The 23,569-nt window shown below is 39.5% G+C and overlaps 1 protein-coding gene and 1 non-coding gene across 2 annotated transcripts in view; one reads left to right on the forward strand and one right to left on the reverse strand.

The window, feature by feature from the left end:
• The window catches only part of CALN1 (calneuron 1), a 491,660-nt gene that overhangs the window by 458,006 nt on the left and 10,085 nt on the right, over positions 1–23,569 (reverse strand). The gene's annotated exons all lie outside the window — the stretch shown is intronic.
• On the forward strand, positions 9,144–9,250 carry LOC124519417 (U6 spliceosomal RNA). The gene has a single exon (XR_006964099.1). It is a non-coding gene; the product is annotated as a U6 spliceosomal RNA (small nuclear RNA).

A 23,569-nucleotide genomic window follows, 5' to 3' on the forward strand; every position in this document is an offset into this window, starting at 1 on the left:
GTAACTTTGGGTGGTAACAGATGGTAACCAGACTTATGGCGATCATTTCACTATGTAGACAAATGTCAAATGCCTATGTTGGACACCTGAAACCAATATAATGTTCTATGTCAATTATCCTTCAATTAAAAAAAAAAAAAGATGGGCACCTGGATGGCTCAGTCAGTTAAGCATCCGACTTTGGCACGAGTTATGATCTAACAGTTCGTGAGTTCGAGCCCCACGTTGGGCTCTGTGCTGACAGCTCAGAGCCTGGAACCTGCTTCAGATTCTGTGTCTCCCTCTCTCTTTACTCCTCCCCCACTCACACTCTGTCTTTCTCTCTCTCTCAAAATAAATAAACATTTATAGAAATAAAAAATAAATAGAATTTTAAAAAAAGAAAAGAAAGCTCACAATTTAAATACCAAACAAAACGGAATTCAAGATGAAAATGGTTAAACAGGACAAGGAGAGTCACTTAGTAATGACAGAGTATAATCCACAGTGAAAATATTTGTAATGTACTATTATACAACAAATAACCTAAGACCAAATCATGAAAAACTCTCAGGAACAGTATGGGAATTCACTTAAGTGGGAAGTTATAAAAATACATACCAGAATCAATAGCTTTCTTATATACAATAATAATAAGGCATAAAATATGGTAAAAGCGAAATAAAATTCTATTCACAATAGCAACCAAAACTTAATCTATGTGGAGAAAAATTTTAAATTCTACTGAGAGACATAGAAGGACACATGAATAAAATGAATTCTTGACTAGAGAAGTATACTTTATTTTATTTTATTTTATTTTATTTTATTATTTTAGAGAGAGAGAGTGGGGAAGTGGGGCACAGAGAGAGAGAGAGAGAGAGAGAGAGAGAGAGAGAATCTTAAGCAGGCTCCACACTCAGTGCAGAGCCCAACATGGGGCTCAATCCCACGACCCTGGGATCATGACCTGAGCCAAAATCAAGAGTCAGACGCTCAACTGACTGAGCCCCCCATGCATCCCTAGAGAAGAATACCTTATTATTAGATAAGTAAAACTATTGTAAAGATGTCAGATCTCCCTAAATTCATTTCAAAATTCCAGGCAATCAGAATCAAAATCCCAATGGGATTTATACTGGAATCGGATCGACTGATTCTAAAGTTCGTCTGGAAGATTCAGTATTTACAAAGAGGCCAAATAATTAATGAGGAAGAACTAACTCTACCTGATATTGAAATATCCTGTAGATCTATAGTGATTAAAACTTCCTCGTTCCAATTCAGGAGATGAATTAAAATGAATACTTCTGGTTTATTATCTGCCTTTATAACTTCCTCTGAAAGGGAAGCTCCATGAGGAGAGGAGTTTTGTCTCCTTTTTATACTGATACAGCTCACTTGATTAGAAAGTGCCTGGCACATAAGTATTTGTTGGATAAATGGATAAACAAAGCAACGGAATTGAATTCTTAGTACAGAGTAGACACGCAGAGACTTAGGGATTTGGATACTGTGTAAAGTGGCATTTCAAATTAAAATGGAAATAATCAATCAAAGTGTTATTTGGAAAAGAGTCAAACCAAACTCTTCATTCCATATACTTAAAGAGATTTCAAGTGTGTCAAAGATGTAAGTGTAACAAATAAAGCCATAATACTATAAGAAAAATAGAGACTAATATTATAATCTTCAGGTGAGAGAATCCTTTTAAAGCACAAAACAAAAGCCAGACACCACGAAGACAAAGATTTATAAAGTTGATTCCATTAAAGAAAAAGGTAAAAACAGTAACACCAACATCAAAAATGTGTACAAAAACAACAACCACAACACATATAACCCAAAACCAAAACGTAAACAAAAACCTGGAGTAATTATTTACAACATAGATAGTCAAAGGATTATTTTGTCAGCATATAAAAAACTCCTCTAAATCAATGATAAAAAGATAAAAATAGGAGAGGGAAGATGGCGGCGTAGGAGGACGCTGGGCTCACCGCGCGTCCTGCTGATCACTCAGATTCCACCTACACCTGCCTAAATAACCCAGAAAACCGCCAGAGGATTAGCAGAACAGAGTCACCGGACCCAAGTGCAGACGAGAGGCCCACGGAAGAGGGTAGGAAGGGCGGCGAGGCGGTGCGCGCTCCACAGACTGGCGGGAGGGAGCCGGGGCGGAGGGGCGGCTCGCCGGCCAAGCAGAGCCCCCGAGTCCGGCTTGCAAAAGCGGAGGGGCCTGACGGGCTGTGTTCCAACAGCAAGCGCGACTTAGCGTCTGGGAGGTCATAAGTTAACAGCTCTGCTCGGAAAGCGGGAAGGCTGGAGGACAAAAGGAGGGTGAGCTGCGGAGCCCCCGGACGACAGAGCTCAGTTTGGTGGGGAACAAAGGCGCTCGCCAGCGCCATCTCCCCCGCCCATCCCCCAGCCAAAATCCCAAAGGGAACCGGTTCCGGCCAGGGAAATTGCTGGCTCCGCGCAAACACCCAACTCTGTGCTTCTGCGGAGCCAAACCTCCGGCAGCGGATCTGACTCCCTCCCGCTGCCACAGGGCCCCTCCTGAAGTGGATCCCCTAAGGAGAAGTGAGCTAAGCCTGCCCCTCCTGCCCCCGTGCACCTTGCCTACCCACCCCAGCTAATACACCAGATCCCCGGCATCACAAGCCTGGCAGTGTGCAAGTAGCCCAGACGGGCCACGCCACCCCACAGTGAATCCCGCCCCTAGGAGAGGGGAAGAGAAGTCACACACCAGTCTGACTGTGGCCCCAGCGGTGGGCTGGGGGCAGACATCAGGTCGGACTGCGGCCCCGCCCACCAACTCCAGTTATACACCACAGCACAGGGGAAGTGCCCTGCAGGTCCTCACCACACCAGGGACTATCCAAAATGACCAAGCGGAAGAATTCCCCTCAGAAGAATCTCCAGGAAATAACAACAGCTAATGAGCTGATCAAAAAGGATTTAAATAATATAACAGAAAGTGAATTTAGAATAATAGTCATAAAATTAATCGCTGGGCTGGAAAACAGCATACAGGACAGCAGAGAATCTCTTGCTACAGACATCAGGGGACTAAGGAACAGTCACGAGGAGCTGAAAAACGCTTTAAAGGAAATGGAAAACAAAATGCAAACCACCACGGCTCAGATGGAAGAGGCAGAGGAGAGAATAGGTGAACTAGAAGATAAAGTTATGGAAAAAGAGGAAGCTGAGAAAAAGAGAGATAAAAAAATCCAGGAGTATGAGGGGAAAATTAGAGAACTAAGTGATACACTAAAAAGAAATAATATACGCATAATTGGTATCCCAGAGGAGGAAGAGAGAGGGAAAGGTGCTGAAGGGGTACTTGAAGAAATTATAGCTGAGAACGTCCCTGAACTGGGGAAGGAAAAAGGCATTGAAATCCAAGAGGCACAGAGAACTCCCTTCAGACGTAACTTGAATCGATCTTCTGCATGACATATCATAGTGAAACTGGCAAAATACAAGGATAAAGAGAAAATTCTGAAAGCAGCAAGGGGTAAACGTGCCCTCACATATAAAGGGAGACCTATAAGACTCGTGACTGATCTCTCTTTTGAAACTTGGCAGGCCAGAAAGAATTGGCACGAGATCTTCAGTGTGCTGAACAGAAAAAATATGCAGCCGAGAATCCTTTATCCAGCAAGTCTGTCATTTAGAATAGAAGGAGAGATAAAGGTCTTCCCAAACAAACAACAACTGAAGGAATTTGTCACCACTAAACCAGCCCTACAAGAGATCCTAAGGGGGACCCTGTGAGACAAAGTACCAGAGACATCACTACAAGCATAAAACATACAGACATCACAATGACTCTAAACCCGTATCTTTCTATAATAACACTGAATGTAAATGGATTAAATGCGCCAACCAAAAGACATAGGGTATCAGAATGGATAAAAAAACAAGACCCATCTATTTGCTGTCTACAAGAGACTCATTTTAGACCTGAGGACACCTTTAGATTGAGAGTGAGGGGATGGAGAACTATTTATCATGCTACTGGAAGCCAAAAGAAAGCTGGAGTAGCCATACTTATATCAGACAAACTAGACTTTAAATTAAAGGCTGTAACAAGAGATGAAGAAGGGCATTATGTAATAATTACAGGGTCTATCCATCAGGAAGAGCTAACAATTATAAATGTCTATGCACCGAATACGGGAGCCCCCAAATATATAAAACAGTTACTCATAAACACAAGCAACCTTATTGATAAGAATGTGGTAATTGCAGGGGACTTTAACACCCCACTTACAGAAATGGATAGATCATCTAGACACACGGTCAATAAAGAAACAAGGGCCCTGAATGAGACATTGGATCAGATGGACTTGACAGATATATTTAGAACTCTGCATCCCAAAGCAACAGAATATACTTTCTTCTCAAGTGCACATGGAACATTCTCCAAGATAGATCATATATTGGGTCACAAAACAGCCCTTCATAAGTTTACAAGAATTGAAATCATACCATGCATACTTTCAGACCACAATGCTATGAAGCTTGAAATCAACCACAGGAAAAAGTCTGGAAAACCTCCAAAAGCACGGAGGTTAAAGAACACCCTACTAACGAATGAGTGGGTCAACCAGGCAATTAGAGAAGAAATTAAAAAATATATGGAAACAAACGAAAATGAAAATACAACAATCCAAACGCTTTGGGACGCAGCAAAGGCAGTCCTGAGAGGAAAATACATTGCAATCCAGGTCTATCTCAAGAAACAAGAAAAATCCAAATACAAAATCTAACAGCACACCTAAAGGAAATAGAAGCAGAACAGCAAAGGCAGCCTAAACCCAGCAGAAGAAGAGAAATAATAAATTTCAGAGCAGAAATAAATATAGAATCTAAAAAAACTGTAGAGCAGATCAACGAAACCAAGAGTTGGTTTTTTGAAAAAATAAAGAAAATTGACAAACCTCTAGCCAGGCTTCTCAAAAAGAAAAGGGAGATGACCCAAATAGATAAAATCATGAATGAAAATGGAATTATTACAACCAATCCCTCAGAGATACAAGCAATTATCAGGGAATACTATGAAAAATTATATGCCAACAAATTGGACAACCTGGAAGAAATGGACAAATTCCTAAACACCCACACTCTTCCAAAACTCAATCAGGAGGAAATAGGAAGCTTGAACAGACCCATAACCAGCGAAGAAATTGAATTGGTTATCAAAAATCTCCCAACAAATAAGAGTCCAGGACCAGATGGCTTCCCAGGGGACTTCTACCAGACGTTTAAAGCAGAGATAATACCTATCCTTCTCAAGCTATTCCAAGAAATAGAAGGGGAAGGAAAACTTCCAGACTCATTCTATGAAGCCAGTATTACTTTGATTCCTAAACCAGACAGAGACCCAGTAAAAAAAGAGAACTACAGGCCAATATCCCTGATGAATATGGATGCAAAAATTCTCAATAAGATACTAGCAAATCGAATTCAATGGCATATAAAAAGAATTATTCACCACGACCAAGTGGGATTCATTCCTGGGATGCAGGGCTGGATCAACATTCGCAAATCAATCAACGTGATACATCACATTAACAAAAAAAAAGAGAAGAACCATATGATCCTGTCAATCGATGCAGAAAAGGCCTTGACAAAATCCAGCACCCTTTCTTAATAAAAACCCTTGAGAAAGTTGGGATAGAAGGAACATACTTAAAGATCATAAAAGCCATTTATGAAAAGCCCACAGCTAACATCATCCTCAACGGGGAAAAACTGAGAGCTTTTTCCCTGAGATCAGGAACACGACAGGGATGCCCACTCTCACCGCTGTTGTTTAACATAGTGCTGGAAGTTCTAGCATCAGCAATCAGACAACAAAAGGAAGTCAAAGGCATCAAAACTGTCAAAGATGAAGTCAAGCTTTCACTTTTTGCAGATGACATGATATTATACATGGAAAATGCAATAGACTCCACCAAAAGTCTGCTAGAACTGATGCATGAGTTCAGCAAAGTTGCAGGATACAAAATCAATGTACAGAAATCAGTTGCATTCTTATACACTAACAATGAAGCAACAGAAAGACAAATAAAGAAACTGATCCCATTTACAATTGCACCAAGAAGCATAAAATACCTAGGAATAAATCTAACCAAAGATGTAAAAGATCTGTATGCTGAAAACTATAGAAAACTTATGAAGGTAATTGAAGAAGATTTAAAGAAATGGAAAGACATTCCCTGCTCATGGATTGGAAGAATAAATATTGTCAAAATGTCAATACTACCCAAAGCTATCTACACATTCAATGCAATCCCAATCAAAATTGCACCAGCATTCTTCTCGAAGCTAGAACAAGCAATCCTAAAATTCATATGGAACCACAAAAGGCCCCGAATAGCCAAAGTAATTTTGAAGAAGAAGACCAAAGCAGGAGGCATCACAATCCCAGACTTTAGCCTCTACTACAAAGCTGTAATCATCAACACAGCATGGTATTGGCACAAAAACAGACACATAGACCAATGGAATAGAATAGAAACCCCAGAACTAGACCCACAAACGTATGGCCAACTCATCTTTGACAAAGCAGGAAAGAACATCCAATGGAAAAAAAAACAGTCTCTTTAACAAATGGTGCTGGGAGAACTGGACAGCAACATGCAGAAGGTTGAAACTAGACCACTTTCTCACACCATTCACAAAAATAAACTCAAAATGGATAAAGGACCTGAATGTGAGACAGGAAACCATCAAAACCTTAGAGGAGACAGCAGGAAAAGACCTCTCTGACCTCAGCCGGAGCAATCTCTTACTCGACACATCCCCAAAGGCAAGGGAATTAAAAGCAAAAGTGAATTACTGGGACTTTATGAAGATAAAAAGCTTCTGCACAGCAAAGGAAACAACCAACAAAACTAAAAGGCAACCAACGGAATGGGAAAAGATATTTGCAAATGACATATCACACAAAGGGCTAGTATCCAAAATCTGTAAAGAGCTCACCAAACTCCACACCCGAAAAACAAATAACCCAGTGAAGAAATGGGCAGAAAACATGAATAGACACTTCTCTAAAGAAGATATCCGGATGGCCAACAGGCACATGAAAAGATGTTCAACGTCGCTCCTTATCAGGGAAATACAAATCAAACCCACACTCAGATATCACCTCACGCCAGTCAGAGTGGCCAAAATGAACAAATCAGGAGACTATAGATGCTGGAGAGGATGTGGAGAAACGGGAACCCTCTTGCACTGTTGGTGGGAATGCAAATTGGTGCAGCTGCTCTGGAAAGCAGTGTGGAGGTTCCTCAGAAAACTAAAAATAGACCTACCCTATGACCCAGCAATAGCACTGCTAGGAATTTACCCAAGGGATACAGGAATACTGATGCATAGGGGCACTTGTACCCCAATGTTTATAGCAGCACTCTCCACAATAGCCAAATTATGGAAAGAGCCTAAATGTCCATCCACTGATGAATGGATAAAGAAATTGTGGTTTATATACACAATGGAATACTACGTGGCAATGAGAAAGAATGAAATATGGCCTTTTGTAGCAACGTGGATGGAACTGGAGAGTGTGATGCTAAGTGAAATAAGCCATACAGAGAAAGACAGATACCATATGGTTTCACTCTTATGTGGATCCTGAGAAACTTAACAGGAACCCATGGGGGAGGGGAAGGAAAAAAAAAAAAGAGGTTAGAGTGGGAGAGAGCCAAAGCAGAAGAGACTGTTAAAAACTGAGAACAAACTGAGGGTTGATGGGGGGTGGGAGGGAGGGGAGGGTGGGTGATGGGTATTGAGGAGGGCACCTTTTGGGATGAGCACTGGGTGTTGTATGGAAACCAATTTGACAATAAATTTCATATATTAAAAAAAAGATAAAAATAATGGCAAAGTGCATAAAATGAGAAATATATTCATAAAAGTATGTTTAAAATCACTAATAAAGAAATATAACTTAATGCAAAGATGTCAGGTTATTCTTCTATCTGACTGACAAGAGTTAAAAACATACATAAAATCCAATGTGAGTGAGGATATAGAAAAAGATTCCCTCTTAGTAAATGCTGGTGAGATTGCAAGTTGTACGTTTCAAAAAGGTCATTGGACAATGTGCATCAAAGTGTCTATGCACATGGGCAACAATTCCAGTTTTAAGCATTTATCCTAAAACCATAATCAGTCAGCCAATTGAACAAAGATGTTTATAGGTATACGGAGTATTTTGTTGTTCCTATTAATGAAAAATCAGAGGCGAGGCAAATGCCCATCAATAAACAACTAAATGATTAAAGTACGGTACGGTCACATAGTTAATACCACTAATTGACATGGAAATATACCTATGATGTATTGTTCAGTGCATAAATCAAGTTAGAAAACAGTATTCAAAGTTAGGTACATCTAAATTGCATGTCTATGACCCAGCAATTTCTCTCTTAGGTATATAACCAATAAGACAGCATTCATGTGCTCGCAAGAGACGTGCACTAGCATATTTATAGCCGCACTATTCATAATAGCCCCAAACTGGAAACCACCCAAATGCCTATCAACGATAAAGTGGATAAATAATGACACAGTCACGTAATGGAGAGATAGCTCGACAATGGTGAATGAACCCCCTAAAGCCATATAGATGAGCCTCACAAATATAATGCTGATTGAAAGAAGACAGATAAAGCAGAATACATGCTTCATGATGACATTTGAATAAAATTTAAAATCTGGCGAAAGTAACCTATGTCATTAAAAGTCAAGACAGTAGTTATCTTTGGGTTGGTGCGGAGTGGGTTGTGACAGGCAGTGGGTACAAAGATGGCTTCTGCGAGGCTGGCAATATTCTGTTAACTGAGCGCTGGTTACCTGGATATGCACGCTTTGTGGTCATCTGTACACTTAGGAGCTGTATACTTTTCTGCGTACACACGCACATACAAACACACACACAAAATGGTTTGCACAGACAGGAAGATGTCAGGAAGTAGCCTGACAAAAATGTCAGCAGTGTTTTAATCTGGAGAGGGGATTTAGCATGACTTTGGCTTCCTTCAGTATATTTGTCTACATCAGTAGACACAATTATATACAGGAAAATACAATTTAATTGAAGGAATAGAAATAAATTTACTGAACATTCAGCTCAAAAATTTAGAACAGCGCTCACTTCGGCAGCAAATGTACTAAAATTGGAACAATACAGAGAAGATTAGCATGGCCCCTGGGCCACGATGACACATAAATTTGTGAAGTATTCCATAAAAAAAGAAAAAAAAAGAACAATAAAGAAAATGAGAACATGGGATGAATGAAGTGATAAAGAGCCAGAAAACAATCAGATACTATGGAGGCTGACTGAGAGCGATCAATATGCTTCCTCCCAAATGACCATTAATGAACTTAACAAATTTACACAAATAGACAATGTGGGAAATAGCACTTTAACCATGAGCCAAAGAACTGGGGGAATTTCTGCTGATTTCACCATCACAGAGAATGATTTAAAAACCCATTTGGGGGGTGCCTGAGTAGCTCAGTCGGTAAAGGACCTGACTCTTGATTTTGGCTTGGGTCATGATCTCACACTTTGTGAGATCAAGCCCCGCATTGCTGTGGAGCCTGCTTAAAATAAATAAATAAATAAATACCCATTTTAAAAGTAAGCTTATTGAAGTGTAATTAACATATAATAAACTGCATATAAAGTATTCAATTTAGTAAGTTTTTATTTTTATTTTTTTAGTAAGTTTTTAATACATATACACACCCATGAAGCCATTGCCTCCAAAAGTTTCCTCATGTCTCTTCCTTCCACTTAGTTATCCTCTCCCCTCACCTATAAGAAACATGATAGTTCCCTTTTCTAGAGTTTTATAGAAATAGAATTGTAGAGGGCACCTGGTTGTCTCAGTTCGTTAAGTGGCCAACTCTTGACCTCAGTTCAGGTCATGATCTCATGGTCCATGAGACTGAGCCCCACGTCGGGCTCCATGCTGACAGTGAGGAGACTGCTTGAGATTCTCCCTCCCTCTCTCTCTCTCTCTCTCTCAAAATAAATAAATAAACATTTTTTTTAAAAAAAAGAGAAAAAGAAACAAAATTGTAGTGTATGCATTTTTGTAGTCTGGTTTCATTATTCCAGCATAATATTTTGAAATGCACCCCTAATTTTGCATGTAACAAAATTTTGTTGAATCACAGTTCATTGGATGAATACACCATAATTTATTTACTCACCAGTTGATGGGTATTTAGGTTCCTTCCAGGTTTTGATTATTATGAATAAAATGAGCAACGAGCAATTTGGGGTCATGTTTGAGTCTTTATATGAACATATGCTTTCCTTTATTTTGGTTACATGCCTAGAGGTGGAATGGAAGGTCGTACGACAGATGTATTTAGCATGGATTAAATTAATGTATTCCCATGTATGTTTAACTGTTTAAAAAACTTCCAAAGTATCATTCAAAGTGATGGTACCATTTTGCATTTCCACCAGCAGTGTATGAGCCTTCCAGTCGCTCTACTTTCTTGCCATAACTGGGTATAGTTAGTCATTTTAGTTGTAGACATTTTCATAAGTATGTGATGGCATCTCACTGTATTTGTTTTCTTTTTATTTTAGAGAGAGAAAGCACGTGCGCATGAGCAGGGGAGGAGCAGAGGGAGAGGAAGAGAGAGAATCCCAAGCAGGCTCCATGCTCAGCATGGGGCCCAGGGTGGGACTCAACCTCATGATCATGACCTGAGCTGAAATCAAGAGTCAGACGCCCACCTGACTGAGTCACCCAAGCACCCCTATGATGGCATCTCTTTATAGTTTTGATTTGCATCTCCCTAATGATTAATGATGTTGAATATTTTCTCAGGTGTTTATTTGCCAGCTTTGTATCTTCTTTGGCAAATTATCTGTTCATATAGTTTACCCACTTTTATATTGAGGGGTTTTTTTAATTGAATTTAGAGGGCTCTTTATATGTTTTGAATACAAGTCCTTTATGAGATATATGATTTGCAAATATTGCCACTCAGCCTGTGGTTTGTCTCCCACCCCCCTCCCCCCGCCCCATGGCTTGTCTTTTCCTTCTCTTAATAGTATCTTTTAAAAAGAAAGTTCTTAATTTTGATGAAGTCTGCTTTCTTGATTTGTTCTTTTAGGAATCATACTTTTGGGATCATATTTGCCTAACCCAAGGTCCCAAAAGTTTTCTCCTAGAAGTTTTGTAATTTTACGCTTTACATTTGGGTCTAAGATGCATTATGAATTAAGTTTTGAATATGGTGATATGGACAGATTGAAGCATGTGTATGTATAGTGGATGTATATTGAAATATGGTCTATATTTGTATGTACTACATATGTATATCCAGCATTTGCACCAGTGTTATTGACAAAACTATGCTTTCTCCATTAAATTGCCTTCGCACTTTTGCCAAAAAGTCAATGGACCATGCTTCCACTTCAGGGTAAGGTGAAGTAAGCCTATTAAACCCATATATATCCCACTGAGTGTAGCCTAAAAACAGGACGGAATGTATGCAGCAGCTATCCGAGGACTCTGAAAATAACTACTAACAGGCAGATTGGGGAAGAACATGAGAATTCAAAAGACCACCCACTGGTGATGAGTTTATCATTACTTTCTTCTGGTATTTTCAGGTCTGAATGTAGTGAAACCTGAAACCGGAAAGTGAGAATTAGCACAACAGAGAAGACTCCAGGAGATGCCTCAAATTCTGACTTACTGTATGCGTAAGTGGTTTCCTAAAAGAGAGAATATGAAATTCACAATCGTTCTTTCTTTTTCTCTTTTCTCTCTATCATCTTGTATCTCAGCCCCCAAACTATCCATGGAAGCCAAAGCAGGAGGGGCAATGAGAGCCAGTAAGAGCCTACAACTTTGAAGAAATAACGTACAAGACAACTATAATATAAAAGTAGAAAATAAAAGGACTTATGTTGGCGGTAAGGTCTCTACATTTTACTTGAAGTGAGAAAATAGCAAGTGAGATCAGTGAAACTGACGGAGTGGGGAACTCTAAAATTCTGTTACTCCATAAAAGTAATTTTTTTAACTGGAAAAAAAAAAGTCAGAATTAACTTTTTTGGATGTCCGGAAATTAGCCAAAATTTTGTGGAAACTATAGACCAATATCCCTCATCAACGTAAATGCAAAATTCCTTTTTAAAAAATCAGCAAATCAAATCCTGCAAAACTGAAAGGACAATGCAACATAACCATGTGCTATTTATTTCAGGAAGGCAAGTCTGCCTGTAATATTCAAAAACAATCAGTGTAATCCACCATATGAAAAGCCCAAAGGAAAAATAAACAAGAAATGGTCTCATAAATAGATGCAGAAAAAAAAAACACGTGACAAAATTCAACCTCCATCCATATTTAAAAATTCTTAACAAACTAGGAATATAAGAGAACTTCTTCAACCTGATAAGGGGCATCTACAAAAAAGCTAAATCTAACACACTTAATGGTGAAAGACTCAAGGCTTTCCCCCTAAGAACAAGGCAACACTTTTACTATTTCTCATTATACTGTCCTGACTTTCCCCAAATGCTGACTCTGACCTTGAACAAAACTTAAGCTTTCCTCATGTCAGGGTGACCTTCCAGCTTCCTAAGAAATAAGCTTATGTAGTGCTTGCCACTCCTCTGAAAAGGAGTTTCTAGTAACCTAGAAAGCAATGTGCTTCCTCATCACGTTTTATAAACTGAGCTGCAACCGCAGAGAGCTGAGTTTCTTACCTCTCGATTTTGAAGTCTCCCTGTTTGCAGTTTGTTTCTCACTCAACAAAATATTCACCAGTAAAACCCTCTGGATTTTCTTTTGACAATGTCATTAGATTTTCTTCATTGGTAAGTATGGTAAACAAAGTTCTAAAATGGCTCCCATGACTTTCCTCTTTCCAGTATCCATGCTTTTGTGTAATCCTTTCCCCCGTAGCAAAGGAAGAACTGTAACTAAGAATATGACAAAGGTGAAGGGATAAATTTCAAAGTTGCAAAAGTAACTAAAATATTGAATAATCTGACTTTGTAGGTTAACCAAAAGGCAGATTATCCTGTCTGGGCCTGAACTAATTAAGTGATCCCTTTAAAAGATCTATAGGTCAGAGACTCAAAGTAGTAAAGTCTCTCTCTCCCTCTCTCTATCTCTCTCTCCTTCCAGTCCCTTCTCTCTGTGTCACTGGCTTTAAAAGAACAAGCTGCCATGAATTCTATAGCTTCAAGGAAATTAATTTTGCCAACAACTTAAGGGAGCTTGGAAGCAGATCCTTCCCTAGCCAAGCCTGCATTATGAGAATGAAGTCCACTGAACATTTTGATTTTAGCTTTCCGAGACCCTGAAAAGAGAACTCAGGCAGACCTAACCAGACTCTTGACCTACAGAAACTTAGAGACAATAAATAGGTGTTTTAAGACACTAACTGTGTAGTAATTTGTTATTCAGCAATAACAAATTAATACACCAGCTATGTTATCTGTAAATATAGACAGTTTTACTTTTTCCTTTTCAATCTGGATGCCTTTTATTTATTTTTCTTATCTAATTACACAGGCTAGAACCTTAGTACAATGTTACGTAGAAATGGAAAAAATGGGTATAGTTTTCCCATTCTTGATTTTAGGGGTAAAGCATTTGATCTTTTACCGTTATGATGAGGGTAGCTATAAGCTTTTTGTAGATGCGTGAATCAGGTTGAGGAAGTTCCCTTCTATTCTTAGTTTGTGAAAGTCTTTTTTTTTTTAATCAGGAATAGATGTTGGGATGACTATATGATTTTTTTCTTTTAGTCTGTTATAGTGAATTATGTTGTTTGATTTTAGAATGTCAAACCACCTTTACGTTATTGACATAAACCCCACGTGGTTGTGGTGTATTATTTTTATATAATGCTGGATTTGATTTGTCAAAATTTTATAAAGAATTTTTGCATCTATGTTCTTGAAGTATATTGCTTTGCAGATTTTTTTTGTAATGCTTTTGTCTGTTTGTAAAAAATCAGAATAATGCTGGCTGAGTTAGGAAGTATTTTCTGCTTTTCAGTTTTTTTGTAGGAGTTTATGCAGAACTGATATCATTTCTTTAGCAAAATTTGTTCAGTAGAATTCACCAATGAAATGATCTGTCTCTGGAGTGTTTTTGTGGGAAGATTTTAAAGTACAAACTTTTTTTTTTTTTTTTACTGAAATAGGACTACTCAGGTCATATATTTATTTTTGACTGGGCTTTGGTGATTTGTGTCTTTTAAGAAATAAGTCCATCTCATCTATACTGTCCAATTTACTGACATAAAATTATTCACAATATTCTATTTTTGTTCTTTTAATCTATAGAATCTGTAGTGACGTTACCTCTCATCACTGATATTGGTAATTTATGACTTCACCTTTTTTTTCTTGATCAATCTAGCTGGAAGTTTATTGATTGTATTGATCTTCTCAAAGAACCAGCATTTGGTTTCATCAATTGTTATCTATTGTTTTTCTATTTTATTGAATTTTTTTCTGATCTTCATTCTTTTCTTCCTTGCTTTGGATTTACTTTCTCTTCTTTTTCTAATTTCTTAATGTGGAAAGTTAGATTACTGGTTGGAGATCTTTCTTCTTTTCTGATATGGATATTTAGCTGTATACGTTTCCCTTTAAGTAATACTTACCTACATCCCACACATTTTCATACGATGCATTTATATTTTCATTCAGTTCAACATACTTTCCAATTTATCTTTTGAGTTCTTTGACTCATATGCTATGTATGAGGGGGCTTTCCCAAATATCTGCCTGTTATTGATTTCTAACTTGATTTCATTGTGATTCATGAACATATCTTGTAGGACTTGAATTCTTTTAATTTATTTATTTACAGTTCATAATATGGTCTATTTTGGTAAATGTTCCATACCCACATAAAAAAGAATGTGCATTCTGCTGCCGTTGGAAGGAATATTCTATAAATTCTAATTATGTCAAATTGAACGATAGTGTTATTCAAGTCAAGTTTGTTCAAAATCTCCAACTATAATTTTGGATATGTCTATTTCTTCTTGAAATCCTAACCATTTTTACTGCCTGCATTTTGGCGCTCTGCTGGGTCTGAGTTCCTACTCTCTGAACTGAGGTCCAGAAACTCCTTAGGCAGTAAGTTGGGGCAATCATAGGGCTCACTTTGCTTCCTGTTTCTCAGGTTCCTCCATTTATCTCTTATTGTATTACTGTGAAAAGCATTGTTTCATGTATTTTCTAGTTTCTGTTGTTATTATTGTATCAGGTGGGAAAGTAAATCCAATTCATGTTATTGCTTTTTGACCAGAAGCAGAAGTCTCTTGAAACCCCATTTTTAAATTAAATATGTTCACCTCTTGTAGTTGAACAGTACAAGCAATTTCAGAGAATGTTGGGCAGGTTTTGAGTCAGACCTACTATCTACCTCTGACTCCAGGGAAAGCCAGTTCTAGACTGAAGAGAAGCTGAGACAGCTAATAATTTCGTTCCTCTTCAAAATGATTTTCTTTCAGTATTGGTCAATGTTTAATGGGAATTTGGGGGCTTACATTTCCATTTTAGAAATAACTCTCTATTTTCAAAATAAGGAATTTCTTATATGGGACAAAACATTATAACATTTTCCCTTGTGAACTAGTACTAATTTGTGAGTTTTGCCCTCTCACAGAGTTGGCTGGAATTAATACCTCTCTAAAAAAACAGAAACAATTTACAAGAAATTGTGATAGAAGTCTTGTTGGAAATACATTTGAAAACTAAAATTTCCTGCTTTCTGGTCTGGATAGACTCTATTAAGACTCATGATCTGTTTCCCATTGTCTCTTGCAGTTAGATTGGTGCCAGAACGAGTTTAGCCAATGTGTGCTAAAATGATTTATATCACTTCCAAATAAAAACAATTAAAAGCTGGTGTGTTTCCTTTTTTTCCTCCTCCCTTGCTATGTGCCTCTGGAGGCCGTGTTCCCCATGGCATAGCTCCCAGGTGGGACAGCAGGTCTCCATCTGTATCAGCCTTCTTGGGAGAGACACATACACTTTATTTATTAATCCACTAAGATTTTAGGTTACTATGACAAAGTCTACCCTAATGAATAGAGTTTATTCTTATTTTCTCTGACAATAAGGTAGATTTTAAAGGATACATTAAAGAGTTTGACTTTAGATAAGGTGCATTCAATCGAATACAATTTAGTATCTCATTTAATACAACAATTACACCAGTGAAACGACCCAACCTATGTAAATAGCACTACTCCATTCATCATGTTCCTTCAGAATTCCGACTGCCAACTCTAGGTTTTTTCTCTCAGGTTTTTTCTGGTCATGGTATTAATGACACAGACCAAGTTTCCCTTTGCAACATGTGCAAACACATTCGCAAAAATATCCAACAGGACTAGGGCACTACCAATGAAGAGCGTTCTTGACACTATTTGAAGGTATTCTTATTACAATGATAGCAGGACCGATCGATATTTTACCAGTTACGTAAGGTGTGCATAGAAATCTAAATTAACCACTGTCACAATTCTCATTTATTCTAGAAACATATTAGCACGCCATAAAGAGATGGCTAGACAGTTTTTATCTATACATACCATGATTAGATCTATCTATCTACAGTGATTTTCATATACTATATTTCAATAACAAATATCCTATTTTCCATGCTTTTCCTTGTATACCATATGCCAGGAGGCATACTTGGTTTCTTGCAGAGTAAGACTTGTAGAGAATTGAAGCAGGAAGAAGAACTGAATGAATGAGAGAGAGAGTAGCATACTATGCTAGCAGCACCAGAAAATATTTTCACCCACCTGAGAACTGACTACCATGTCATAGCACCAAAGTAATATTAAGGGAAACACCAGTTGGACAGCTCCTCAGAGTTTCCATAGATACATAGGTATAGTTACAGATATGCAGAGGCATAACTATAATGATATCTATGTCTCCATATCTATCTATCTCAATATTTAAATTGTAATATTTAAAAATTGAGTAATATTTAGGGGCGCCTGGGTGGCTCAGTCGGTTAAGCATCCGACTTCGGCTCAGGTCATGATCTCGCGGTCCTTGAGTTTGAGCCCCCCGTCAGGCTCTGTGCTGACCGCTCAGAGCCTGGAGCCTGTTTCGGATTCTGTGTCTCCCTCTCTCTCTGCCCCTCCCCCGTTCATGCTCTGTCTCTCTCTGTCTCAAAAATAAATAAACGTTAAAAAAAATTTTTTTAAATTGAGTAATATTTAGATATTACAATACTTAATATTGTAATATTTAAATAAAATAGAAATATTACATTGTAATATTTAAATATTGAGATATTTAACATTTAAAGCATTACAAATAGGATATTTGTTATTGAAATACAATATATGAAAAACATTGTAGATCAAGAGTTGGAAGCAGTGGGCATTGTTTTTGTTAATTCTGTAAATTCTTTAGCAGAGTCAGGAAATCCAGCCATCAGAAAAATAGAACATCCCACACAGAGCCCAGAGCCCCTGACCAAATGGATACCAGTTAAATTCCACAAATGGGTAAGTGCCAAGCTGCAGTAAGAATGAAGAAGCCAAACGCGGAGCCTATCAGACAACATCATAACGTGTAGGAAGGGATATATTGCCCAGAAGGCTCAAGAAAAGAGCCTATTCTTAAAGATGCATGTTAGGAAACGGAAATAAATTTTGGAAACCATGTCCTTGGGGCCATGATAAAGGGTAAGGAAAGCATGAGCTATGTGAGCTTGGGACAGGGGGAGGACAAACCAAAGGGAGGGCAGGGACACAAGTGGGGAAAGGAAAGAAATATCTGGTAACAAAAAAACAATGTGCATCAGAGGCAATGAAGAGTAGATGTTTCCCTGAAGAGTAAATCAAAGCTTTGACATGGGAGAAAAACAAAAAGATCCCGCATGCAGAAGGAAAGGATGAAGATTAAACGTTTTAAAAAGAAAATGTCCCAGGTGTGTAGGGCGAAGAAATAGAGATGCAACATAAGAAATACATGGGCTCCCTAGGAATAAACCCAAGCTATAGAAAAGAGGTAGCAATAATAACAATCATAATAAAAAGGATTTTTTTTCTCAACTGACTAAAGAATAAGTATAAAGACCAAAGTGGATCACACTGTCCTGACAAAATTCATGAGACTGACACATAAAACGTGTGCTGGAAAATTTGTTGGAATTCGAGGATGATGGCGGGAGGGGATTCACGGGGATGTACAGGCCAAACGCAACACGAAACCGAAAAAACCCAAGCCCTCCTGGAAAGACTCAAAACAGTATGTGTCAGTGATCAGCCCTTCAGCTGACGGGGGGCCGTGGGCACTGCCCACCTGTGTCCCAGCACTGGCCACATCCACGAGGATCAGCATTCGAAACCCTCCTGTCAGGCAGCAGAGACTCACGGGAGAGGAGGCATCACCTTGATGCTAAAATATGATGGACGAAAGGAGAAACATGGCGACTGTCAGTCAAGAGTCAAATCATGCACGCAGACATGTGAGGCGTAGCTAGAAGGCTCTGGGAAGCTTACGTTCCCAAAGAGCGAGTGGCAGGCAGTCAGACAAATGCAATTGGTGACCGTTGTCACAACTTCATTTGTAACTCCAGTCTATTTTCGGTTAGAATGTGAGCCCTGGAGAGCAGGACCTACGCGATACTGTTTTCACTTATGTCTGCAGCAGCTGCCACGAAAGGTCTTTGGGTAACTGCAAGCACATGGCTTTAGTCTCACCCGCCAGGGGTCGTTCTGGGACAGCTTGGGGGTGAGTCTGTCTACTGAGGAAGAGAAAGGCCCTTCCCAAAAACTGGCTCCCGCCCAGTCAAGGGGAAAAGTGATGATTTCGCAGCTCATTTCCAATCCACAGTGAAAGTAAGCAGTTGGCTCTGTTGTCCTATTATCGTCACAACAATACCCATTTCTTATATACAACTGCATCCCCGAGCATGACTTAGCGAAAGAAGGAGGAAAAATGCTTTGTCCATTAAGAGCAAGGAACATCTTGCGGTTACATCGCCTTTTAATAAAATGATTTTCTTCTTTTGTATGGACTTACGCTGAACTACCTCTGGAAATTACTGGAAATTGGCATGGGGAGGTGAGGGCTTGCAAATGTGCTGTCTCCAAGAACTGCTCCTAGGAGACCAGAAGACCACAAAGAGAACATAAGCCTATGTTGACTTTAACACATGGTTCTGGCACGATTGGACACCTGTATGTGAAAACCTAGACCCAGGTTTACAAAAATCAGTTTAAAATAGACTATAGACCTGGGTGTCCAACACAAACTATACAATTTCTAGAACAAAATATAGGAGAAATCTAGGCGACTTCATGTCTAGTAAGGGACATTTAGATCAAACACCAAAGGCACGATCCATGAAAGAAACAAATGATTAATTTGGACTTCATTAAGATTCAAATATTATGCTCTGCTAAAGGGACCGCCAGGAGAATGAAAAGACAAACCCACCTCAGGAGAAAATATTTGGAAAAAAATACATATCCGGCAAAGGGCTTATAGCCAACATATACAAAGAAATCTTGAAATTAAACAATGAGAAAACAAACACCCCCGTGGAAAAAAGCAGAGGAAAGATTTGAACAGACAGCTCATTGAAGGAGAGCCACAGATGGCAGAGAAACGCATGAAAAGATACTGCACATCATAGGTCATCAAAAAAAAAAAAAACAATGATGAGACCCTGCTACACCCCGATTAGAATGGCTGAAATCCAAAAACAAAAAAATAAGAATATCAACTGCTAGCAAAGGTGTGCAGCAAGAAGAACCTTCTTCCTTGCTGGTGGGAGTGTAAAAATAGTACGCAGCCACTTTGGAAGATGGTTTGGGAGTTTCTCACAAAACTTAACATAGTCTTATCATGCTCTCCAGCAATCATGCTCTTTGGTACATATATATATATATATATATATAGAGAGAGAGAGAGAGAGACTTATAGCAACTTTATGCATAGTCACCAGAAACTGAATGCAACCAAGATGTCCTTCAACGGGTGAATAGATAAACTGTAGTACATTTATAAAGTGGAATATTATTCAGCCAGCAAGAGGAAGGAATGAGCCACACCAAAACAGAAATGGAACTGAAATGGACATATATACATGAAAGGAGCCAGTCTGAAAAGGCTGTATACTATAGGGTTCTAATGGAATAACATTCTAGAAAAAAAAGGTAAAACTAGGGAGACATGAAAAGATTGGTGGTTGCCCCGGGTTCAGGGGCAAATTAGGAAGGTTGACCAGGTGAAGCGCAAGGTGTTTTTTAGGGCGGCAAAACTATTCCTCGCGGTACTGTATTTGGGGATATGTGACAGCATGCATTTGTCAAAACCCACTGAACTTCAGTCCAAAGAGTAAACCTTAATGTATGCGAATTTTTTAAAAAAATCATTTAGGAGGTCGGCAGCATCTCGGGATGGAATGCAGAATGTGACAAATCAATCTGTATTCAAATGTATGAGAAACAGCTTCTCTGAAGGGATTGGGGGTGTGTGCTGACGTAAGTAACTTTGGAAATGAGTGGAGTCTGTAAAACGAAGGGCAAAGGAATTGCACGCAGAGCATTGTCATTTATAAACTTGCTTCCCACAGGTATATGTGTTAGCACCTCTGACACGACCATGAATGTGTGTTGCAATTAAACAATTAAGTAAATGGATGGTGGGTGGTAGCAGCTGGCTTTCTCACCGATGGAGGGGAATTGACGGGTAAGTAAGAGGAAGCAGCTAGAATGATCTATGTGATAATGGATTAGACTTGAAGACTTCAGAAGAACTCCCCTTTAGCTTAATATGGACTCACATGGTTACATATAGAAACACATATAGATACATGTGCTTATACATAGGTTCATGCACACACACATATTCCTTGCTCTGTTGACGGAAAGGGCCTAGAAGCGACAATGCCTCAAGAGCAAACAGCACACCTAGGGCTCAGATACTGGTTTCTAATGCCATTCTCTAATAGAAGAAACCAGGCCAATGCTCTGGGGCAGGAAAAAACCAGGATGAGCCCGGAGCACCTTGTAGGGCCAGAAAGTAAGGAAGTACTCAAAACACAGGAGCCAAGAGCTCCCACTGGCCAAAGCTGCAACCATTTGAGCAGCAAAACAAATAAAGTTGTATTGAATTATTACCCGAATTGTGAAGTAAATATCCCTGAGTCCATATGTATGGAAACACATGATTGAATAAAGACAGAATCTCTTGTTACAGGATTCCAGATAACTTACGTAGATATTCTGCCCTCAGAAATGTAGATGGAACATAACTCCTCATTTCTTATGTGTAGTCTGTGCATGGTAACTTTCTTGCAAAGAATACAGTATGCAACCCAGTAATTCCACTACTGGGTATTTACCCAAAGAAAATGGAAACATGAATTCAGAAAGACATATTCACCCTTATGTTTATTGCAGCATTATTTAAAGAGGCAAGATGGGGAAGCAACCTAAGTGTCCATCAGTAGATGAACGGATACAGACGTGGTATACACACACACACACACACACACACACTTATAGATATGGTGGAATATCACTCAGGCATCAAAAAGAATGAGTTCTTGCCCTTTGTGACAACATGGATGGACCCAAAGGGTATTAGGCTAAGTGGAATAAGTCAGACAGAGAAAGACAATACCACATGATTTCACTCATATGTGGAATCTAAAAAACAAAGCAAAAGAACAAACACACAGAAGCCAGAGACAGACTGAAACACAGAGAAGAAAGTGGCGGTTGCCAGAGGGGAGATGGCAAGAGGATGGGCAAACTAGGTGAAGAGGACTGAGGGGTCCAAACTTCCGGTTGTCAAAGAAACAAGTTGTGGGGATGAAAGTTACGGCATAGAGAATACAGTTAATAATATTGTAATAATGTTACACAGTGAGAGATGGTAACCATACTTAATGGTGGTGAACACTGTGCGATATATAGAATCGTCAAACCACTACGTTGGATACTTGACATTAATAACAACATCGTATGCCAACTCTACTCAATGATAAAGATTTTTTTAAGAGTACGGTGTGGAAAGTGTGGAAAATTTAGGAGCTTTACCGTGGAGAATCCTGACAAACACCTCAGCCGGGTGATCCAGGTCGACATCGACAGTGATAAGTCGTGTGTGTTGTATGTACCTTTGCTAGGACATGATAAAAATGGCACTTTCTCTCTGTGATCTTCCCCCCCACAACCCATAACCCCAGCCTAACCATAGGAAAAAAACATCAGACAAATCCCAGCGTAGGGACACTCAACCTACCTGACCAATACTCCTCAAAGCTGTCAACGTCATCAAAAACAAGAAAAGCCTGAGAAACTGTAACAGCCAACAGGAGCCTAAGGAGACATGATAGCTAAATGTAGCATCACACCCTGCATGAGCTCTTGGAACAGAAAAAGGATATTGGATAAACCCTAAGGAAATCTGAATAAAGTATGGACCTTGGTTATAATTGTGTGTCAATATGGATTCATTACATGTAACATATGCATCATCCTCATGTGAAACGATAATAGAAAAACGTGAGCGTTGGGGATAATGGGAACTCTGTATTACCTTCTCAATTTTTCTGTAAATCTAAAAGTGTTGCAAAAAATAATAATAAAGTTTAGTCTTAGAAATGTTTAGCCCCTCCCGTTGTCTCCCCAAGTGATGTGTTTCTTGGTCCATGGTCACGGGCATCCTACTGGCCTCCAAACCTGAAACTCAGACCTGGCAAATAGGGCTTTTCCTAGTTTGTGCAGCTCTCTCAGGAGTCCTGGGATCTGCCCTTGCTATTTGGCCGCCTCTCAGCTCCGTGTGGCTGCACGTCCCTGAGTCTCTGCATGGCCAGCCATCCAGGTGTGGCCCAGGGTTCTGCACACATCCTCTGTTCTGGGGACACCTTGGCGTGTCCCTGTGGCAGACTCATTAGCTCTTCACTTAGTGTCTGTGCCCCAGGACGGAGTGAGGTTCAGGCTCTCACCTTGTTGCCTTCACACACTTAACTAGACCAAAGGAGCATCGTAGGGCAGGTGCCTTATCTGGTGGGCTCCCGGAGTCCCCATGGAGGGGTAAGGCAGGAGCCTCAGTTCCCCGGTGCTGAAAGGGAGAGAGAAGCAGTATAGCCTTCTTAACTCTCCTACCCTTTATCATTTGTCCTTCTCCTCCCTCCAACCCATGACCAGAAAACTGAGAGAAGTTTCCTTTACATCTCCTGTGTCCTGTGCTCCTTCCTTGCTGCAGCCCCACAGTTAAAGCTGACAGCTGGTCGGGGGTGTCTTCTTTGCCCTGGGAGAAGAACTCAAAAGTCTGAGGCTCTCCTGTAGCCTTTGATTGTACAGATTTTCCCTGTCCACGGAGCTCGGCTCTGAAGCCTAGTGTCTTCCTACAAAGTCAAATACCTGTTGTCCAGCCCCGGGGTTAGAAGTCTCTTGACCCAGGCTCAGCCTTGACGTTAGCATGCACCAGTGTGCTATTGGCCAAAATATTATTCCTATTACCCACTGCCAGGGTGTATCACTGAGTTCTGTGGCTTGTCCCCGT

The sequence above is a fragment of the Lynx rufus genome, unplaced genomic scaffold, assembly GCF_022079265.1.
Source record: "Lynx rufus isolate CCGP_SWC_20201006 ecotype Redwood Valley unplaced genomic scaffold, mLynRuf1.p SCAF_27, whole genome shotgun sequence".
Lineage (NCBI taxonomy): Eukaryota > Metazoa > Chordata > Mammalia > Carnivora > Felidae > Lynx > Lynx rufus.